This window comes from Notolabrus celidotus, chromosome 17 (genome assembly GCF_009762535.1).
Source record: "Notolabrus celidotus isolate fNotCel1 chromosome 17, fNotCel1.pri, whole genome shotgun sequence".
Taxonomy (NCBI): Eukaryota; Metazoa; Chordata; class Actinopteri; order Labriformes; family Labridae; genus Notolabrus; species Notolabrus celidotus.
Genome location: NC_048288.1, coordinates 24,270,359 through 24,293,470, shown reverse-complemented (window position 1 = coordinate 24,293,470; position 23,112 = coordinate 24,270,359). Strand labels below are relative to the sequence as shown.

The following is a 23,112-nucleotide window of genomic DNA, read 5'->3' as shown; positions in this document are numbered from 1 at the left end:
GCATTAAAGCCCCATGGAGAAAGTGAACGGATCGGCAAAGTCAGTCGGAGCTATCCTACGGGAGCCATCATTGTCTGAATCAAATTCAGCAGCAATCCATCCAAAAGTTGTTGTGATATTTCAGTCTGGACTAAAGTGGTTGAGCAAGCAACAGAAAACAGTCTGACATTTCCACCTCTGAAATGTATTCATGTATAAATGAATTTGTAAACTGTTGGATCGCTGAGAAACCGTTCCCTTTGCTTAAAGAAACAGCAGCACAGCTTGTTAAACTCGACGTGGCCTGCCAATAAACCTAAAAACACCTTCACCACTGATGCACATGACCTTTCCAAAGCCTGAACTTCTGCATGACATTTCATTTAGCATCCACTCACTGTATTAGTTGTGGTCTGTACACACATCATACGCCAGCATGACTAATCCTCCTCACACATTAAGCACACTGGATAAACCGGCCCTATTGATTAAAGGGTGTTTCAAACTCTGTTGTCAACTCAGTTCCTCCCTTTGGAATAAATCAATGTTTTCACCTCGGCAGGACACTGAAGTGACACTAATAACACGGCCCAGTCGATGCCCCCCACTCGTTGACCAGCGTTCACCTCATTGACCTGCTGAGGCTTCCAGGCATCAAAAAGGAGAGAAAATTGAAACAAAGACGCAAGAGTGGGATTACATTACTCCCAGGCCTTTTTAATTACACATCCCTAAATAATAATCCTCAGATCTCAGAGCTCATTGAGCTTTGTTCTCAGCAATCAGTTTTCTCTGTGTCTAACCTTCAGTCGCTGTAATTATACATTACTTTCCTATGAAGGGACCCAGCGGCGCAGTCTGGCTGTGGAAATGTGGGTCGTGAGTGTTTTGTGTTCTTTCCTTTAATCTAAAATATATTTAAGAGAGACGGGGGGCGAGACAGGACACAGCTCTACATCACCCAGTGGGGTGCCTGTCTGCTGTAGCCACAGGGTCCGGTTGGATGATTTATACCACAATACCAATGGCTGTGATGGTAATATACTACAGGTAATTGAAAAGAAAATTGAATTAGGTCAACAGACGCGGTGACAGTCATTCGATGTCACACAAAGGCTTTACAACTACAACATCATTCTGCCACACTGGACCCATTAAGTATCCTGCTGCCAAGTCAAATATCAGGCGACTAGATAATCGTAGCCATATTTCATTGAGACTTAACAAACCCTGAAACCGAAGCTCTAGCTATTGTGATACACGTGCTGTAGCACTGATAAGCCGTTGTACAAGTTGTCTAGTCGTATTAAAAGAGATAAGACCTTATCTTTGGAGTGTCTCTCTTGTGCTGTGTAGGTGGTATCCTCAGGGAGAGCAGCGTGTGAACCGTCATGATATACTGGCATCATCACAGGGGCCTGTGGGGAAGCCAGAGGTGAAACCCCCTGCTGGGATCTGATTGGCCATCCGTGATGTCCATGATGCCAGAGTCACAGGTTCGTAGGTAGTTGGCTTGTTATGATCATGGATGGATTACTGCATGGGGGCATATTGTTCAGGTCTGGAAACCATTGAAAGAAAGATGAAAAGAGATGAAGATTGTCCTCATAGATGTGTATAATGACCAATGGGGAACAAAAAAAGGACCACAATGCAGAGCGAAATTACTTTAGGGTTGCAAAAATGATGTCAAAGTGACCTAAAATGACCAAGGAGAGGAACTGAGTGACCATATGGCAGAATATATACAAAAAACACCTAAGTGGGGCACTGTTGGCCAGTGCACACTCCATGTGTAGAGGCTATAGTCCTCGTTGCAGCTGTCCCAAGCTCGACTCCTGGCCTCTACCATTTTCTGCATGTCTTCCCCCACACTCTACTCCCCACATGTTCTGTCTCCCTCCAGCTTTCCTATCTAATAAAGGCAAAAATGCACAAAAAACGCCCCGAAAATGCAGAATTACATAAATCACTCAACAATATGTTGCACTCTTGTTTGCACTTACTGTAAAATCTTTGAAAGCAAACAATGCATTCTCACGATGCCTCTCTAGGCATCCGGGCAGTAGCTGCTGCTGAACAAGATGGCATGTAAACGTGCATGCATGGTGAGGAGTTCAAGCAGCTAACACACTGGTGCACAGTCAGCCACCTATTCCTGATTGTGGAAAATCCAAAGGGATGTTTGTTGACTTCAGGAGGCAGCCACTTCCCATGAAACATTACTGTGTAGAGATGGTGACAAGTACTAATCTTTGGTGTCCATCTAGCAACACCAACCCAATTGCCAGAAAACCCAGCAGTGCCTCTTCTTCCGTCACAGCCTGAGGAAAGTGCATCTCCAACTCCCTTTCCTTCCAACATTCATCAGAGTTACGATCGAGAGAGTTCTAAGCAGCTGTATCACTTCCTGTTTTGGAAGTTGCACCAGTCCAGATCTTACAGAGGATAGTGAGGACAGCCAAAAAGATAATCGGAGCATCCCTGTCACCCATCACGGACATTTATCATTTACCATCATTCACGCTGTCTCAGCAGAGCCAACAGGATTGTGGCTGACCCCAGCCAACCCTCACACAAACTCTTTACCCTTCTGCCATCTCAAAAAAGGTACCAAAACTTCTGGGCCGTCAGAAACAGACTGTGTAACAGCTTCTTCATCTAAGCCATCAGATTCCTCAAATACATATTATGCAGTTTCCATGATAGGGCATGTGATCCAGGGTAATCACACATATACTGGAGAGGTGGTGAATGAGCTCCTCTCCCATGTCAGATTTAAATATTAATCTTGTACTTTGCATGAATAAAATGCCAACCTGAAAGTTAGCAGCTAAACGTGAGTGCATGCTATAATTCACTCTAACCATCTCTAATGACACACGCTGTAATTAACAGATAACAAAATTAATTAATTTGGATTTACTGCAACACCTTTCTGGCTCTGAAGTCACTTGTTTACTTGAATTAAGTCGTTTTGTTGATGCATAGCTACAGGACCTTTTAAGTGCAATGGATACGGCCGTGAGTGGAGTATGAAATGAGGGGGAAAAAATACTGTCCAGACCTTGTTGCACTTGAGGAAAACATTAGACATTTGGCAGAGCTCCAGGTTCTGCCTTTTACTTAAAGTGTTGTCACAACTAGTTTACAACACTCTGCAAACGTTGCTGTAGTCATTCAGTGAAGCATTAGAAGGGAAACAGTGTATTTTAGAGGATTGAATGATCAGACTAGCTGCATGACTTTGTACACCACAGCGCAGCATGAATTAAATAGTTCTTCCCCTGTACTGGAAAAACCTTCCACAAGAATATCTTGTCGGCTGAGATAGTCATAGCACTAAGTCCTAAGAAAGTCCCCACAAGGAAAGGAAAACCAGTAGGTGTATGTCAGTAAAGTCCTCACAGTGACATGAAACCTAGACAGTGTCTGCATAAGAGTGTCTGCATATCACTACAGCGTCCGGACGCTGTAGTGATATTTTCTGTAGGACTTACTGAACGTCATTAATTATTCTGCTTGTTGGTGAGAGCTTTTTAGACTCTGATCCGGACTACAGTCCTGAGCAAAGCACCTCATCAGGTCAGAGGGGACAGGCCCGAGGACGAGCGAGAGGGGAAGTAAGTAGAGTCAGGGGAAGTAGAGGCAGGAGACGGGGACTCGGAGGAGTGCACCCCGGGGAAATGTACACGCAGGAGGAGGGCAGAACGGCTGGACGGGATTTGATTGGTTTAAAATTTGGGGAGCCAAAAAAAGGTGATTGGTTAGTGTTTTCCCAGGTTTACTCCGGCTGTAGATAGCAGTTTTTTTTCACTCTTTTTTATGAACACATCATGTAATGATTGCCATCAGGACATAAAGGTCATTTTAACCAGTATGACAAAAAGTGTAGCTAAATCTGATTACCAACCCCAGCTTTAAAACTAGAAAGTGTGTGTTATTTGAAGTCCCCACAATGACAGGAAAACTGGAAAGGGTGTGTCAGTGAAGTCCTCACAATGATATATAACCAAGACAGAGTATGACACTAAAAATGAACAAAATTATGTTGAAACTAGAAAGTGTGTGTTATTTAATGTCCCCACAATGGCAGGAAAGACAGAACATGTGTGGAGTAGAAGTCTCTATAATGATGTGTGTCAGGTAAAGTCCCCAAAAACCACAAAGTGTGTAAGTAAAAGTGTCTTTGATGATGTTATAAACAGAAAAAGTGTCAAGCTAAGTCCCCACAATGATACCTAAACCAGGAAGTGTGTGCCAATCAATGTTTCTACAATAACTGGAAAACCAGAAAGACTTCAGGCAAGTGCTCTTAATTGTACAACAGCCACTTTAAGTCCCCACAATAACCAAGACAGAGTGTGACACTAAAAATGAAGACAATTGTGTTAAAACTAGAAAGTGTGTTTTTTAAGGTCCCCCAAATGACAGTAAAAGTCCCCACAATAATATTAAAATAAGTAAGTGTGGGTCAGTGAAATTCCCTGTAGGCAAATGAGTTTGCATCAGTTTAAGTTCCCACAATGGTACCTAAACCAGGAAGTGTGTGCCAATCAATGTTTACACAACAACTGGCAAACCAGACGCATCAATATTAAAACTAGAAAGTGTTTGTTATTCCAAGTCCCCACAGTGACAGGAAAGACAGAAGTGTGCCAGTAAAAGTCTCCGTGATAATATTAAAACAGGTAAGTGTGTGTCAGTGAAATTCCCTGTAATAATTAGAAAGTTTGCATCGGTTTAAGTCCCTACAACTTTATTACAATTCAGTAAGTGTGTGCTAGTAAAAGTGAAAATCCTTACTACAGTATTTAAACTGCAGTGTGTGTCAGTGTCAAAAGTCCCCAAAACAACACTAAAACAAGCAAGTGTGTCAGTTTAAGTCCCACAATACCACACTATTTGTCAAAGTCCATGCAACTGAAAACCAGAAGGCCTGTGTCAGTCAGAGTCCACATAACAATATAAAAACCAGAGAGTGTGTGTCATTTGAAGTCCCCGCAAGGACAGAAAAACCAGCACCTCACGTTGAAACACACCTTGGGAAAACAGGACATTTTCAAAGGCTCCTTTTACTTTTAGTATTTTTTCATCAACTTGTTAACAGCACTCTGCACAACTTCCTGTAATTACCCTGAGAGGTTTAGGTATGACAATCATGTTTTTATGTAGCTCAATTTGCTGGACTCAAAGTACAGATTTATGGAGCGCAGTGTGGCACAAATGAAAAAGTTTATTTCCCCACACTGAGTATGCCCTCCACTGTAATATCCTGCTATTCTATCCTGTCATCTTTAACATAACTACCGAACTAAACATGGACGAACGTGACATGAAGACTTTCTGGAATACACTTCAATGAGCGTTATTGCGGTTTGAAATAAAGCTGGAATCTTTTTTTGACATCACACACCTGCTACTCCGTTATTGTACATACGAGAGCACTACCTTTATGCAGCACAATGCCAGATTATTACAGCGGTTTTTAGCTCAGCAAATAAAAAATCCACAGCTGCCAGTGTAGAAAGGCAGAAAGGAAATGAAAATATAATATGCATTGCTTTCATTCACACAATTATTGCCTCACATGTGGAAGATGGTAATATGAAACGTTCCTATAACAGCTGGGTCGCAGTCTTTTCACCGCACGTTGAATATATTCATGATCTGGCCGCAAGATGGTAACTTCCCCCTCTGTGATTCCTTCTATCCTCTCTGTGCCGCGTTGAGGAGCGATGAGGCTGATCAGCATGGACAGTTTTGTCTGAGGGGAAACAGGAGAGGAGACAGGAGTGACACAACTGTGGCCCCCTGCTGAGAAAAGAGAGGAGGTAAAGCAGAGGGAGAGGGTGGCTAGTAGATAAATGGACTAATCTAATTTGTTACCTCAGCCAAATGTATTCCGGATCTTCCTCTGTGCCTCTCTAGTCCCAGTCCGTGGTGGATGATGCTAAAATGTTTGGGCAGGAAGGGACACAACTGGGAGAGAGCACGCCTGGAGGAAGTTCACCACTATCCCACGGTCATACCTGACAGAAAAATTCTGTACTCTGCATTGAAAATCTTTGCCCATCCTTGTGCTGCAATGAAATGCATAACTTATGCAAACCAGGGTCTACAGAATAACCCATGAAATCGCTATAATATTGTATTGATGGTAATATATCGGCAATGGAAATTGAAACTGAGAGATGTTGTCTCATCGGACCAGAAACCAAAAGTACAGATCACTTTAAAATGGCAAATGACTGCGCTCCCATAGCCCATTTCTAAGAAGTGAGTAATAGATCTCTGATCATAGCCTATTACAGCCTGGTCAGGCAGGGGTTGGGCTGCTTGTGGAATACAGAGAGCGCTCCTTGACTTCTACATCAAAAAGATGCCTCAGAGAAAAGTCCTGGGAGCCTTGGGCACCACAGATCTCTGGGGCAGCACCACATGAGGAGTACAGTCGAATCCTGGGTTTCATCTTTCTCTCTGGTCTTTATTAATGGCGGCAGGATTCTAATTCAGAGAGTTGAGCTGACTTCACTGATGCTAATCACACCGTGCCTGTTTCAGACGCAGGGAGCTCATGCAGAGGGAGCATTTTTTAGACAGTGAAAGCAGGCTGCTGCAATTTGAAAAGCTTATGCTGGGTCAAAAAAAATCGTATTACAACTGAGAGAATTATTGATATCAGAGGACACTGTTAGGTGGAGATCACCTTTAACCTTTTTTAAAAGACTCTGGCTCCACTGGCTCATTTTTTCCATCTAAATTCAGTGAAAACTTTGAACACGTTTCTCAGAAATAGGATTAGAACATTCTAACTGATGTTCTTCTCTATCCACTGCTCTTAATGCAAATATCAGAGCGAGAATAATTTGGTAATTTAATGCACACTAAGTCTCCTCAGTGCTCTACTTGGCCAGCACTGGTTCACATCTCTTACATCTCCTGTCTGTCTCATTGCTCATGTTATTAATTAACTGCATTGTTTTGGTTGCACTGTTGTCACATGCTGGTACACTTTTTAAGTTTGCCGACATTACTCAAGGCTTTTTCATTCAAATAGAAATGATATACCCTGAATCAGTCAACTTCTCCTTTAACATTACTTTTTACCTGAGTCACTTTTTAATCAAAAACTCCCATGAACTAATCCAATTTCACAACTTCTTCAAATAATGTTTTTATAACTTTGGTGATAGACAGATTCCTTGCGGCTAAAAACCCTGTTTGTCTGGATGTAATATGTATGAAGTATTAAGCTGGTAAATCATAACTTTGCCTCAAACTAAGCTTTAACAAACACATTTATCTATGCAAACAAATATTTATACCTTTTTTTTTTGTCTGGGGGAAAAAGTCTGAAAAATATTTTGTTTTCCATCTTAGTGACATTTTGTTTTATTGTGTTTTGACAGATAAGCTAACTCTCAGTCAGAGCTCTCATTAAAAAGAAAATAGAGAATAAGAATATAATTATTTTGAATAAGAAGGGTAAACATAAAGTCAACAGCCTTATATATTAAGCTGATTTATTTGAGTCTAAGCAGCAACCTCTACTGTTGAAAAATCAAGTACGAATAATTGCAGTTTCACAAGTGTCTACTTTAGACTGGCTCAAAAACCAAAGGAAACCCCACTAGAGCCCATATTAAAGCTCCTATGAGAAGTTCTATTTTGGGGCCTCTTATGCCTTTATTGATAGGACAGCTGAAGAGAGACAGGAACTGTTTGGAGCAGAAAGTGGGGTACTCAAACCCACGACCTCAGTGACAAGGGCTATAGCCTCTGTTAATGGGGCGTGCTCAGACTGCGAGGCCACTGGCGCACCTGTGAGGTGTTTTTAGCTGGTTATCACACAGACTAAAATTAACATAGACATCTGTTTAAGACCAACTAAATAAACAAGACCATCAGCAACAAGATTGACTTGTTTTATATCCTAACTTATGATGCCTGTAAGCACCGTGGGGGATAGGTACCAGATCGGATGGCTGACTGAATGCTGAAGACGCACCCTAGTTTGCTTTTCACACAGCAAATATTCAGTGGGTGACATTTGACTCTTAAAAAACGGTAAGTGAAGAAGAAATGAGAGGTTTCACTTTGTCCACAGGGGGGGTGCCAAAATCAACACAAACCTAGCCTAATTTCTGTATTATTGACAACTAGTTAGCATGTTAGCATGGAAGAGACTCAGCTTGCGCTGTTTTAGATCATGCTATATTTCATCACAGATGGATTCACTACATCAACACGTGAGAGGAGATAAGCGCGAGCAGCAAAGAAGTTTCGAAGCGGCTTTAAAATCGTTTTTAACTCAAAAAGCCGTGGCAGAGTTTGCCAGTGTTTTGGTTTAAACCGCAACCCTGTTTATTGCCGACTTTCAGCCGGATGCATATAACGTCTCATAAACGTCTTTAGATGATCATTAAATACTTATCTGATGAGGATATTGAATCTCAAAACTCCCTTTGTGTTTCAACAGCTGTGTAAACTCCACAAACACCGTTACATTCAGCTGAAGGTCTCCAGTTTACAGGGTCACTTTTAAAACCATAACACCGGGAGAGGCGCATTCGCGGTGGGCTGAGAGAAGACTACTGTTACAAGTTCATAAATCAAGTGAACCACAGCACATACAAAAAAGATAGAATAAATAAAAACAAATTAAAGAAAGAGAAATCAAGTGAATCACAGATGTGTGTGATGTTATTGTGGATGGCGGGCGGAATAAAAACACTGCGGTTAATCTACCAATCAGACACTTTCAGCAATGCAGGCCCCGCCCCCCGAAAGCCCCGGGGCCTTTGAAAAGTACTACCCCTCTGGCAGGGGCTTTTTAGGGGGGAGATTAACTACCACTGAACTACTTTTTTGCCTTGGGCCCGTCGGTCGGAACACAAATTGTTCCAGGGTAAAGTCCCTAGTTCTGGGGGAAAAGTTCCTCTGGTTGAAAAAAGCCTTATGTTACAGGAACTGCCACTGCATCCAGCGTTTATTAAGTGTATGTTTAAACCATGTTTAATGTGCTGAGTCATTGAGGCATGTTATGAAGTGCACAGACATGTTTTTGGTTCAAATGAATGTCAACAAGGGATATTCATAAAAAAAAAGAATTAGGGTTAGGAATGTCACTTTTTCATCCTTGACAAGCACGATTCCACAATAATTTCAGGTAGGAGTATGAAGCTTTCACTAGCACTAATTTATTTTAATTATTCAAGCGTCTCATCAGGTTCGCCAACAATGAAAATCCCATATGTGAGGAGAAAATTCATATGAGCAGATGCAAATGAAGACCTTTTTGATCTGACAGTCAAAATTGATGGGTGGGTCCTTAGATCACTACACCGGTGTGATGAGAGATGAGAGAAGAGACATTTGAATTTCAAATTTCCATCTTATTACGTGGTCTGTGTTACAGGTATACTGCGGGGGTTGACATACAGTGAATATGGAGCATATGAGATAAAGTGGTATTTTGAAAAGGCTGGCTGGATTGAGTTTTTCTAGAAGAACCCTTGAGAATATGATCATGCAATGATGACTTCTTACCCCCTTTTCCTTTCTCAATATCCTGATGACAATCTCCCCGCCTGTGCAACACTCCCCGGGTCAACCTTAAAGGTTTTGTGGGCCTTAAGGGCTGAAATATTTTGCATCTAAATGTCTTATTTGCAGTGTTTCTGAGTTCAACAGCATTCATAAACATAAAAAGGGCTGTGTTTATATACCATCGCCTTTGCCGGGTGCGTATTGATCAAAGTTGACAGCTACACATGTTGGATAAAGAGAAACATCATGATGATGTATTTTTGTTGCATTATTTATCATGGCTGGCCTGCTCGGGACGACGGTCCCTGAGGTAATACGTCTCCTGATACATTATATCAGACAAATCTCTGGCTCACTCTGGAGAGTTTTTGCCTCAGAGTTTTAGAATGCATTCATTTTCTGTTATGTAACATTTATGTTTTAGGTCGGGGAGTGTGTCTGTGTGTGATTTCACCCCTGTATAATATAACCACTAATTTCATGTTTTATTTAAAATCAAATGACATTCATCTGAGAAAGATTTAAAGTGCGTTCCCTTGATGTGAGAAGGTTGATGTATTCAATAAAAAGGTTGTTGCGTTAGGACTGTCGACAAATGTGACTTTGAATATCTAAATTACAGAAAATACATAAAAAGGGAGAAATAAAAGACAAGCTAAAGAAATGGAGTGGAAAATAAATGAAAGAGGAATATTAGAGGTTATGCCGTTAAACTAAAGGTTTTTTAAAAAAAACAAACGACATTGAGTTTCAAATTCAGAATGCCAAAATACTACGATTTTCTTGCACAAAGAATCTGGACCTGTAGTTTCAATGGACTTGTGGGCAAAATGTCTGTAAAGTAGCATGTTTTTAAACCATTGACTCACATTTCGTCTTACACAAATGAGACAATTTGGGGTGTTGGAAGTTTTCTTGCACAGAAGCATCCATGAATGCTTTAGACGGCTTTTTGCAGAAAAATTGGGAGGGCCAAAGAGGTAGTATTACAATACTGAATCCCATCAGCAGTCATTTGATGATAAAGAAACTCAACCAACATTTATCCTTTAGAACTCTCCTCCATAAAAATGATTTATTAAAATGTATGATTCTTTCCTGTCCTTGATCTCAGTTTTTCTGCACCAAAGCCGCAACCTCCACCGTTCAATTATGGCACCAATGCTGAAGTGTAAAAAGAAAAACTGCCCTGAATGTCCCATTCAGTGCCATGTTACAAATAATGACACATGTTTAGAGCATGGTACAAACAACATTTTTGATCTAAATAACTCATTTAATTATTAAAAAAAAATCTGTTTTGATTATTTTAAGGTAAAGAGCAAGACGCATATATATTTCAAAATTAGGGGAGTGACTGAGTCGACTGACTGTGTGGACATTGAAGCTGTTTGCCAGGTGGCTTAAAGCCAACCTCAGCTCCTCATTCGTACTGGTTTCTAGATTGATCAAAAGTTAAGTTCAGTCAGTATTTCTAATATGATAAGGGCCACAGGAAAAAAAAAATGTCAAAGGCACTCTCTTTGAACAGTTAAAATTCCTGTATGTTTATGTCATAGTCATTTGGACCTTAAAAACAGTTTAAACTGCTGTGAGTGGGAACAGTAAAATTGAGTGAATAGACCTCTCTGAATGCGTGCATCATCATGTGTGAGTGCAACTTTTGCGGTTGGTTTATTGGGTTCAGCCAATTGCTATAGTAGCAACCATCTACTCTAAGCTTCTCAATTGACCTGTGACAGCATTATTGGCAGGTGAAATGGAAATGATGAAAAAGAAAGGTGGAGCAGAGAGGGAGAGGAGTATAAAAAGGGATGCCTTTGCTGCAGTAGCGGCGAAATGCAACAAAATAAGTGACATGTTTGTCAGTAGGGGGCAAGGTTACAGCACACCTCCACCAAATCTGTGTCCAGTCCATCTCTGATCCGTTGCAGTCAGGCTTTATGCTCTCTCATACGTAAACACCCACCGGTTGTGTTTTCAGAACGTAGCTTAGAGCAGGACCACTGGACAGCTGGAGTCATGTGACCGAGGTTTACCAGTGGTAAATACTGAATCAACGATAATCCGACTCCTGTCCTCATCCATGTTGTGTTTATTGGCCTCTGAAAACCTCTGACCAATTAACTCCAGGCCTGGTTTGTTGTTGCAGTTAAGTGAAATATGATCAGGGCTCCAGTGTGCTTGATCAGAGCCGCAGCCAGAATACAATGGAGCAGATCAAGTGGAAGTTAACACCTTGACTAGAATAGAAATTCATCAGCTCCAGAGCCGTGACGGAGCGGGGACGAAGCGAACACGGATCTGGTGGAATTTGGCCGTAAGTCTACATATTCCCAGCATGGATAGCTAAGTAGCCGTGCTAATAACTGTGTGACTAAATGGCCTGTAGGCTACACAGTGAGCACGTCTCATGGAGTGACTGTAAACTAGCTGGATTTGCTATGTGTCAAAACTGTTGTACAGTACAGTGGTATTTTTTTGTTAACTTTAGAATAACTCGGATTGGTTTATGGGGACACCTGAGCAAAAATGTGTTATACTGTCGTAGCAAGTAAGTGGTTCATGTGGACAGCGTAGCCTGGGATGGATTCAAACTCCAGGCCTGAATTATTATCCCAGTCTGCCCCTGCAGCCAACAGTACACAGGGACACACAACCAGAGAGAAATAAGGAATCTAAAACAAGAGTCCCCTTAAGTCTCTAAATGGAGAAAAATATGGTATGTAATCTTTTTCAAATTTGAGCACAAGACACAAACTTATTTTCACATCTATTTGTATTGAAGTAACTGCCAGGTTCTTTTAAGTGGTACTGCAAGATGTCAGAAGATGCAAGTGTATACATGGAAAAAAATGTTGTTATTTTAGAGAACTCACCCTTTGAAGATCCTCATGTTTAAGCACCTGATTAGAAATTGCAGCAGCTGCCTGTATATGTTGGAAGAAAAAGAACATGAGTGTCACTTACAGCCTGCAGCAGAGAGGAAATGATTACATTTAATCAATTACAAGATGCCTGACTGGATTAAGATGGAATTATTAACATGCTTCTTCCCCCACAATGCCTGTAAACAAGATAATGGATTTACATTCATAATGAGGGGTGAGGACAATGATGAGATTATTGCATGTAAACACAGCTATAGCACTAATGACATGCTCAGTCTTAGCCGTATGATCGTGCACTGATTAGCTGCTCGTGTAGATGGAGGATCAGATTTCAATCAAGTGTCTGAAGAAGTCTGGAGTCTAATTTGTGTGTGCGAGGAAGACCCTGTAGAGAGAGGGAGATGATGATGAAGGCGAGTGGATAGATGAAGGGTATAAAAGGTTCAGAATTGTGTTTTTAGCTGTTAAAACTGGGATGTTTTCTGCTAGAGCATCCATTGTGCAGAGAGTCCCCACAGGATGCTTGAGTCTGTTTGGGTGTCAAGCTCATTCTGTTCAGACTTCATATTAAAAAATGAACACATCATGAAAAAGATCAGTGTTCTTCTCAGGCGTGAGATTTTTTTTAATATTTTCACAGCACAACTTGTGAGTTTTGCCTCTGGAGAAAAGACTGATTCACATGTTTGCAAGTATGTCTGGAAACATTACTCCCAGGTCTACATTTATGAATATTTAAAGTGATATTCAATGTTCTGGTTGCTCTCTTGGTTAACAAGGTAGACAGAACAAATCAATAAAATGAGCAATACAATAGAAGAAGTGAGAAAGAAGTTGCAGAAAAGAAGCAGCTATGGGTTTTACAACAAAATTGGACTATTTTAAATATATATAAATATCAATAAATAGACAGGTGTTTAAATAAATACATATCTGTATGGGGTGTGCAACAATTCGGCCATGACTTTAAGTTTTAATGTGTTTTTGCATCTATTTAAATGGTCATTACTGAGGACACAATAAAGGTATTGTACTTAGCGCTGACACTATTCATGGAGCATTGGACTTAGAAAAAAACAAACTCTATATAATGAAGTCAATTACAACACCAACACCATTACAACACCATTACTAGTCGTGTAGTAGTGCTATGACCAGCACTAAAACATAATTGAATTAACACCTCTATTTCATTAAAGCTACCATCAAAGTGGATTTTGTGGGACACAAAATGTTGGGATTAAAAGACATGTTTATCCCATCTTAAGTATCTTAACAGGAGAGGACCAAAGCTGGATACTTTAAAAAAGATTTATTAGGAAACTAAGAACACTTACTTTCAAAAGTCCAAAATACAATGTCCAATGAAAAACTCCACAAAGTCCAACTGTGGAAAGGAACACAAAAGTCACAAGAAACACGAGTGATCAGAGAAACTAAATACACAGAAGGTAATCAAACACAGGTGATGCACAACACACAGGTGCAACTAATCAGGGTGGGGCACACAATCACAGAGGAAACACACAGGAAGTACAACTAGACCTGACACACTGGGGAATAAATACTACAAAATCAAACAGGAAACACAACACACATACATAAGGAATATAGCACGACTATGGCAAGGAATGACAATATAGCACAAGATATAATACCTATCAAGATGATATAATAACAGAGCTCAACAACAGCAATTCATCACCACATGTTACCAACCCAATCACATCCCAATCTATGGTCAATGGTCAATCCATTGTCAATACTGCAGCTTGGAATGAGGCCCTAAGCCTCTAAATATGAAGACGTAGGTACCACTAATAGTGTGAGTTTGGCACATAGAGGTCTCGGCAGTAAATTAAGAATATAACAAAGCAATACAAGCTGTAACCCACATAACTCATAACATAACTCTGAAGGAAATCCACTCCTTAAATTGAAGTGAACCCTACTTCAGTCAGACAACTCACATTTACTTAAGATAAAGTTTATTGCAGCATACAGTATTGTGTTTGGCGTATGGGCTCTGAACCTCATTACTCCTGGTAGATTATTTAAATGCAGACATTTAGGAGTAATGAGATAGGACTAACCCCCCTCGAAGCCCGCAGGTGGATGCCGGGGAAGAGGTGGGTACGAAGTTTGCACACAGCACTGAACTGGACAGCAGGAGCACGGGCAAAAAAGAGGCAGAGACAGGGAGACTTGCAGCTTAAATAGACCGCCACATGAGAGGATGTTGAGATCAGCTGATAGAGAGGATGATGACGTGTCAGTATGAATGAGCGCAACTCGGGTTGTCTGCCTCAACTAGCTTGCAGGTGGTGCTCCATTTCTGAGAGGAAGTCCCATGTTTGCTTGTCTCATCAATCAACCTAGATCTCCAGACCAGGAAGCATTTTGTACAATTTTACACAATAATGCAAAATTAAGCATTTAACTCGGGACAAGGTCCAAAAATGAGGCTAAAGGGTCCCTGTAGGGACATATTTTGCCTCATTTGGCTGCTGACCAAGCTGCTGTTTTCTACTGCTGGAGGGTGAAAACTATGTGTGTAAATCTGTAGATAACTGAGAGTATGTGCAATATACACTTGAGGTTGTAGTCGGGTTAAGGGGAGTGTGTAGAGTGGTATGGTGTGATTTTAAAAAGTTGTTCACAGATGTGAAGTAATGAACAGCAAAATATGTAATCAGAAAAAGGTATGCATGTAGAGCTTAAGTAGGTGAGAAGAGGCATGTGTGTACGCTTGTGTGGAATGTAGGTGTAATTTTAAATATACTTGGAAATGAAGGTGAACCTGTCCTTAAATAAGACATTTTTCCCTGTGTGATAACAAGCTGCCACCTAGTCATGAGCTTCTGATTTACAATACAACAGAAGATCATGTTTGCAGCTTTCATTACACTCATTTACGGGAGCACAGCACCATGCTATTACCATTTCAGCTGCAGCTGAGGAACAAATTCTGCATTTGCTCTCATTATATCGATTGAAAAATGATGGCTTAATTATGATAATTTCGTTTTTGCCTCGCAATTTTCCCCCCTCTCCACTGAGAATTGTAATTAATCCATTACAAACAACACCTGTTATTCAATATGTTGATGAAGACATCTCTGAGGTAAAACATTGAAATTGTGGCGATAGCAGTACAGCGCATCAATGCACGTGGCTGGTCTTCTTCAAAAGGGAGATTAAGCTTTCCTGATTGATGTCCCCCGATGAATCATAACAACAGTGGTGGGTATACTTCACTGCAGTCTGGAGACTAAGACACAGATTGTGCATTTTTTACTCTTGAAAAGACAGGAGGGCTGTGTGCTTTATGTAGGTCTCTATTAACATGCCACTATTTTCTTATCTGTCGTATTGAACAACATTTGAGTTTCATCTTCATGTTTCTGGCAACAAGACAGATGAAAAGATTTCAAAAACTCTCTGATTAGCTTTGCTTAGCTTATGCAAACAGAGAAAAACAGCTAGCTTGTCTCTCCCAAAAGATAAACCCCAAACCAGTCCCTCTGAAGCTCAATAATTAACACATGACATCTTGTTTGTTTGATTTTAAAAACTTGGAGAAGTTTCCATGCAGCCATCTCAGATCCCAGGAAGTTAGTCTTTGTGGCTAACATATAACTTAACCCCTCCGACACAGCCTACTGTTGATTCTACACTTGTGTTTTTGTACAGGTTATAACAACTTGATACAGCATGCTCATAGTTAAGCCATGGACATACAGAACACAGATTAAGAAAGAATCAGAATCAGTCTTTAGGCTGATTAAGCTAGTAACCTGTTAGCATGACTTACTGTACAGACCATAGACTGAAAAAAATATGGACGTAGTATCCGTGACGTCACCCATCTGTTTCTGAAGAGCTGTTTGAGCGATTGTGACGTAAAGAGGCGGGCTTTGAGCCTCCTAGCCAACAGCTACAGTGTTCCCGCCTGTCAATCAAGTCAGCTGTGCCTCTCATTGGAAGACTCGTAATCTCAATATGTTTGAAATTGCAGTGCTTGAAAAAAAATTCACCCCCCTACAGTGTGAGCCGATCGAGAAATGAGCTATCCAGACTACACTCGTCTTTTGTACCAGGATGTAAACATGTTTATTTCTACTGTAAAGATCGTTTTTTTTGAATGGGTGTGTATGTGGTCTCTGGTACTTCTGGAACCAGCCTCAAGCTGATCCTTGATGAACTGCAGTTTTTAATACTTTCACATTGTACTCATATTTTTAGACCAGAGGTTGCCACTTGGTACAGACACAAGCTGCATACATTGTATTCAACTCTATAACAAAAAGCTTTAAGCCTTTACAACCAGTTTACTGATACATTTTTAAATCTTGTTGAGAACTAGATCATACAAAAGAAAATACCCCAATTCCAAATAAATTTGTTACCCTGTGTAAAATGTTCATGGTTTGCAAATCATTTAAAGTCTTTGTTTAATTAAGAATAGTACAAATAAATAACTGAAAAAGTACTATTGTTTCATGAAAAATGTATATACATTTTAAATTTGGGACAGGCCCAACAAAACACTGGAAAAGTTGTGCAATGCTAAAAACACCTTGAGGAATATTTCCCAACAAGTTAAGTTAATTTGGGGCAGTCATGTTACTCAGTCCAGGGAGGATGGGTCTCTCACATGGGAGGGTAGGGGGGGTAAAGGTTCCCCACTATGTGAGACATCGACCGTATAAAATATAGACGTAGTATCCGTGACGTCACCCATCTGTTCCTGAGAGCTGTTTTGAAGCAAATCGACGGCGGCAGCCATATTGGAAATGCGGAACTCAACCAGGCAGAGTGTGACGTAGTGTGAGCCTCCTAGCCAATAGCTATGTGTTCCCGACCGGGAGTCACGTCAGTCATGTCCTTATTTGGGCAAAACTGGTAATCTTAATATTTTCTGAACCGTCACGTTAGAAAAAAATTCACCCCCCCGTACAGTGTGTGCCATTAGAGAGATTAGCTTCTTAGGGCCAAGCTGTTTTTTGAACCAGGCTGTAATCATGTTTATTAATGCTGCAAAGATCGTCTTTTCCCATTCATTTCTATGTGGTTTCCAGTGTTTCTGCAGCCAGCCTCAAGTGGATTTTCGATGTATTGCAGTTTATAGCACTTCCGCATTGGCTTCATCGTTTGAGACCAGAGGTTGCCGCTTGGTGAGAGATCATTATATATATTATGATTAATAGATTTCAAGAATCTGGATGGCCCATGATTTTCAAGCAGTACAGCATTAAAAACATACATGGCTCTGTAGTGGAAATCCCTGCATGGGCTCAGAATCATATCTGTAAAACATAATTCACCATTGCATCATAATGCAGGTTAAAACTGTACCACGCCAAAAGAAAACCATATATTAACATGATCCAGACACACCAGTGACTTCTCTGGGACGAGCCCACTTAAGAATATTATTAGTGATGATGTTTAATTCAGCGAGTGACAAGTGTACAATGAACAACAGCTATATAAATAATAATGCCGTCCCGACGAACACCTTTCAGCTGCTCCGGTTATAATTAATAGACGACTTTCTGTGCTCTAAAAACAGTTTCAACAATGCCTGTCGAAACTTTTCCATTTGATTGAGTTTTATATCCGGGGCTGCGCTGTGAATTCCGAGCCGTAAATGCATCCTGATCCTCAGGAAATCATCCTGGATTACTGTCAAAGTCACATTTTCTACCATTTACTATTCATTTTCAATGGATCTGCTCAGCGAGAAGTCAGACTGACATTCCACATTACGGCACAGGACAAAATTTTCTTTCTTGTTTCCAGTACGAAGAGACAGCAGTGAATGTTCACTGCGGATTTGAAGCTAAATATAATATGAAGACGTCTGTGAGACATCTGACAAGTAGAGACACTGTCTCTCACTAAAATGCTCTTGTCAATGTCAGTGTTTACTGTGTTAGAATTACTCATATCCTTCACATCTGCAGGATACTCTGTATTATGTGTAACATTACAGCCGTATCTAATAGACAGGCAGCATGTTGTTGGTACCAATTTCTCCACCATATATTAAGGCCTTCGCAATAATCCCCCAGGATGACATGTTCATATTTAGCCAGCCTTTTCAAACAGCTGCTGCCTTATTGTCCTGACATTTCCAGGGAATTAGTTATTATTCAGACGTGTTTATTGAGACTTATTGTCTGATCTTCTATTATTAAAGTCTCACTCTGTTCTCTGAGTGTAGACTGGATATTCCACTTTACTAAAGTGCTTCGCCTTCAGCTTGAATTGACATGACATACATGGAGTAAATAATAAACCTTAGACTATGAAAGGACACCTTAAAACAAAATAACTAAAAAATTAAAGTTAGCTCAATGTGTGTTAGCTTAATACTGTGAAATGATCCTGCTCTTTGAAGTCCAAATATTTGAAGCATCAGTTCAGAAAACCCCAGGTTAGCTTTCCTTTTTTTTATCTGCTCTTTTGTTTTTTTCTTTTAGCTTCATCACTGTATACATAGAGAAATTCAGTAACAAGAGCATGGCAGGCTTTAAAAATAAAAAACCAAGTCACAAAATGATCCTATTCAAGAGGTTTTTAACCAGCAGCAGATGATTACCCTGTCTGCTCCCTTCAAAAGAAATGAACCAGGTTATTTAAAGCTCCTGAGAGGACTTATTTTCTGGTTATGAAACTTATTGAAATGAACAGTGATGCCTCTTTATGACCCACAAAAGCAAACAAGGCCATTAATAACAAGACTGGCACTTTCTAAGATGTAATATTTGATGCCTGTAACCACTGTGAGGTGGTAGGAGACAGGCAAGGCGATTCCATGTACGATGATGTAACAGCCTTTTAATAATGAAACCTTTTTCATCACTGCAAATATTCACAGTGAGTGATTTATTTTTGATAAGAAAGCCGGACGACATATTATTTTAACCGAGAACACACTTTACACAAATAAAGGACAAAACCAGCAAAAAGATGAGAGGTATCGATTTCTCCACAGGGGGCGCCAAAGTCGATCAAAGTCAGTAGAAACATGAACAAAGCAGTTTTGAGTGAAAACAAAGTGTTTCTCTGACTCTCTTCTCCATGTAAGGACACTATAAGGATGCAGCTGTAGCTAGCTTATCCACCTGCTATGCTTTTTTTAAAATTAGCATTACCTCATCATACCAGAGATATATTTTCACGGAGGCCTTCAAAACATACATACGTACATACATAGCTGGGAAAATACGAATGATAGAGTTTAACTAATCTTTGTCTCTTCTGTGACTTGACTAACAGCTTTCATCTTTTAAAATTTGCTGGTGAAAAATAGGATGATTCGACTTGAAACACTAAGACACAGGGCGCAAAACTAACTTTTTACCTCATCTGCCATTGGCTAGTGACTTCCAACGTGTACCGGCCAAAAATATTTTTCACCAAATAAAAAAATCATGCCTTATTTGATTTCAAATAATTACCATATGTTTTTATTATGAAAATCCAACTTAAGCATCACTTAAAGAATACAGTTAGGCTGCAGGGCCGAGGTTGGCCAGCCTCGTAAATGTTCCAGTTTTCTTTGAAACGTCGTATAGTGACATTACTCTGTTTAGCTGTCTGTTCCTCTTCTTGGTCGTCTCCTGCCTCTTTGTTTCATCATTTTTGTTTGTGGTGGCTTCATGTCGAGAATGTGTCGCGACATCTTCCTCGAAACTCTCTTCCCGTCGTGCTTCTTTAAGGAAAAGGGAATGAATAGAACTCCAGTAGCTGACGTCACGCCGTTCCTGACGTACCAAATCACAACACAAGTACAGCGCGCCACAAGGGTCAAATAGCCTGACAGGCGGCAGAAATGGGTGAAAGTATGAATACAAAACCTCACATGCAATTCAAAAATCTTCCATTGGCCACTGGTGGGTGTGTGTTTTGGTTTTACACACCAAACAAATATTTTACCCGCCATTGGCGCTTGGCGGGTGTTAATTATATTCCCTCAGTATGTGATTTACAACTAACACACCTGCAGTTCATCTAATAAAGGATTTCCATGTGGTTTTAAACTAAAAAGGGACTCCGGTTTGGTCTAGTGGTTAGATCTTGCCCCCCATGAAGAGAGGCTCTAGTCCTGTATTCAATCCAAACCTACAGCCCTTTGCCACATATCATTCTCAACTCCTCTCAATAAAGGCATAAAAGTCCCCTTTAAAAAAAGAAAGATCAAAAGTTTCAGCCAAGATTGATAGAATGAAAAAAACTCAGAGTTGTGTACGGCTGTAAATCATATCAAAATAAACTAAAATATTCATCTGAAAAATGAGATATGTCTAAGAATGTGAAAAAGAAACTACACGAAGCTTAGAGCTTTCCATCGTAACAATCTGCCCTCATCAATGAGAAAACATCAAAGGACGTATCTGTACATGGTGAGGCACAGATGGTGGCAACAGTTGTTAACTTGTAATGGTTCAACTGAGGTTAAACCTGTCATTCCTCGCAAAAAAACTTCCCATCAAACAGCTTGTGAACCAACCTCAGCGTCTCCTCTCTGGACTTTCAAAACACCAATAAGACAGCTCCTTTGAACTTTTCAAAATAGAGTTAAAAGCAAAGGAGGTGTAAACAGGGGAGACACTGGAGGACACGGTGTCTTGTTAACAAGGTCCATCATGTGTGGGGAGAAACTTTCAGACTGCTCTCATTTGGACTTGATTTACTGAAAACCAGAAGGGAGGCTTTATTGTGCGACTGCGAAAGGTCAGGAGTAATTTTTGACTAATGTTGTTTTTATCTTTGGCTCGCTGTCTTCCTGATTAATTATGTTCGAGAGGAACATACAGAGAGACTGAGGATGCTTGCTTGCTGTGGTCTGTGTGTGGGTGTAAAAGGCATCGCTACTCTTAGTTTAGCAAGTTTGGATAGAAAGAGACAGTTTGGGTCATAAAAATGTAATTAACCTTTCCCCTTTTTCTTATACATTATGACACTTTAAGTTGTTTGAAACTCAAAAATACAGCCTGTAGCTTTGGATTTGTCTGCAGTAAGAGGTCAACAATTAGCCATGGTGGGAGTGACTGATGGAAAGTTATACATCCAGAGGATAAGCAATTGTGTGCTGAAGAACATTCTGTATCAATGGTTCTTCATATTTATTATTTCCAGTAAGAGCCATCCTCCCACCAACTGCCAACTTGTCACCTATTCTCATTATACACATAAAAAGTGTTCATTAGTAAAGAAAATACACCTGGAAATATTTCGATAAGTCTGCAAGGAAGAAAGTAAGAGATCACAAAGCAGCTAATGTAGATCATAGACTGTATAAAACATGCGTGTATTCTAAGTGGCATCACCCTTTGACTTCTGAAGCAAAGTTTTAAAGCCTATTGATGACCGTCACCATGCTGGAAACACTGACTTAAAGCTGCTGTTGGTAGTCACAGAGTCAACATCTGTTCAGAGAGAGGGACTTTGAATGTCATCACTATCCCTCACAACCAGATTTCCTTTTAGCCCCCCAACACAGATCGGCATGTGCAGGCTAAGGTGATTCTTGAGCCTGGTGGGACAGCTCAGGGTGTTGTAACCCTTTTCTGTCCATGTTTATCTGTGGTGGAAGGAGAAGGAGGGAGGCAGAGGACTCAATAGGTTACAGGAAACTGTGGACCAAGGCACCAGAATAAGTACATAAAGAAATAAGGAAGTAGAGAGATAAAGAGGTTAAGTAATAAAGATAAAGTAAAGTAAAGAAAAAGAAAGAATAAGGAAAATAAACTAAACTAAAGCAGTGGAATAAAAAGAGTTAAAGAGTGTGTGTTTGTTAATGTATGTGTGTTTCATGTTTTAAGTGTACTGTGTATATGTGTGTGTGCTATGATGTGTCAGCATTTGCAGTTATGATAGTGCCGGACTCATAACCAATCGGAGGACGTAGTAGGGGCCGCCCCTTAACCAATCAGGACAGAGGATTGGAGATTAGCTATGATTGGTCCGTCATAACGTGAAAGAGGGGAATAATAAAATTGCTTGATACAAAGGCATTGGAAAACACAGAGATTTTGCGATAGTCTCAAATTACTCCACTTACAGATGAGTACTGATGGGCATTATGACCATTTTTCCAAACCCAGCAGAAAAAAAGTAATTTTTTTTACACCATTCCTACCAACAGCAGCTTTAACCTAACTTTTATTCAACCTCACAAAAGGCAAAGAGGTTGAGTTGAGGTGGGTCTTTAGCCTCCTACAGCTACTATGAACCAGCTTAACAGCCAAGTTATCCGTGCCTCTAATTAAGCAAAACTTGTGACCCTAATATCTTCAAAGCTAACGGTATATTAAAAAAACAACCCTTGTACATTATGTTCCAATAGTGAAATCAGCTATTCAGAGCAAAACTGTTTTTTGAACCAGGCTGTAAACGTGTTTATTGTGCTTTAAAGATAATCTTTTTTGAGTGGGTGTGTATGTGGTTTCTGGTGCTTTTGGAGCCGGCCTCAAGTGGACATTCTAGGAATTGCAGTTCATTGCATTTCTTCATCGGTTTTATTTCTCAAGACTGCTCAGAATATCAAAAAACCAACAGCTATCTGCCCTGGATATCATCTTCAACTCCCGTTGCCTAAATGAAACACACAACATCCTCAAGGACTCATCTCAACCAGCACATCACCTGTTTGAACTACCGCCCTCCAGAAAACTCT

General features: G+C 40.3%; 1 protein-coding gene across 3 annotated transcripts in view; it reads right to left on the bottom strand.

The window, feature by feature from the left end:
- cdh19 (cadherin 19, type 2) overlaps positions 1–23,112 on the bottom strand; it is a 291,932-nt gene that overhangs the window by 82,603 nt on the left and 186,217 nt on the right. Inside the window, exons 1-3 of one of the 3 annotated variants that reach the window (XM_034706574.1) lie at positions 16,246–16,282; positions 13,760–13,809; positions 12,411–12,461 (exon numbers count right to left, since the gene is read on the bottom strand). The gene's annotated coding sequence lies outside the window, so the exon portion shown is untranslated. Of the gene's footprint in view, positions 1–12,410; positions 12,462–13,759; positions 13,868–16,245; positions 16,283–23,112 lie in introns of those variants that run through there. The other 2 variants (XM_034706572.1, XM_034706573.1) reach the window with 2 other exon arrangements.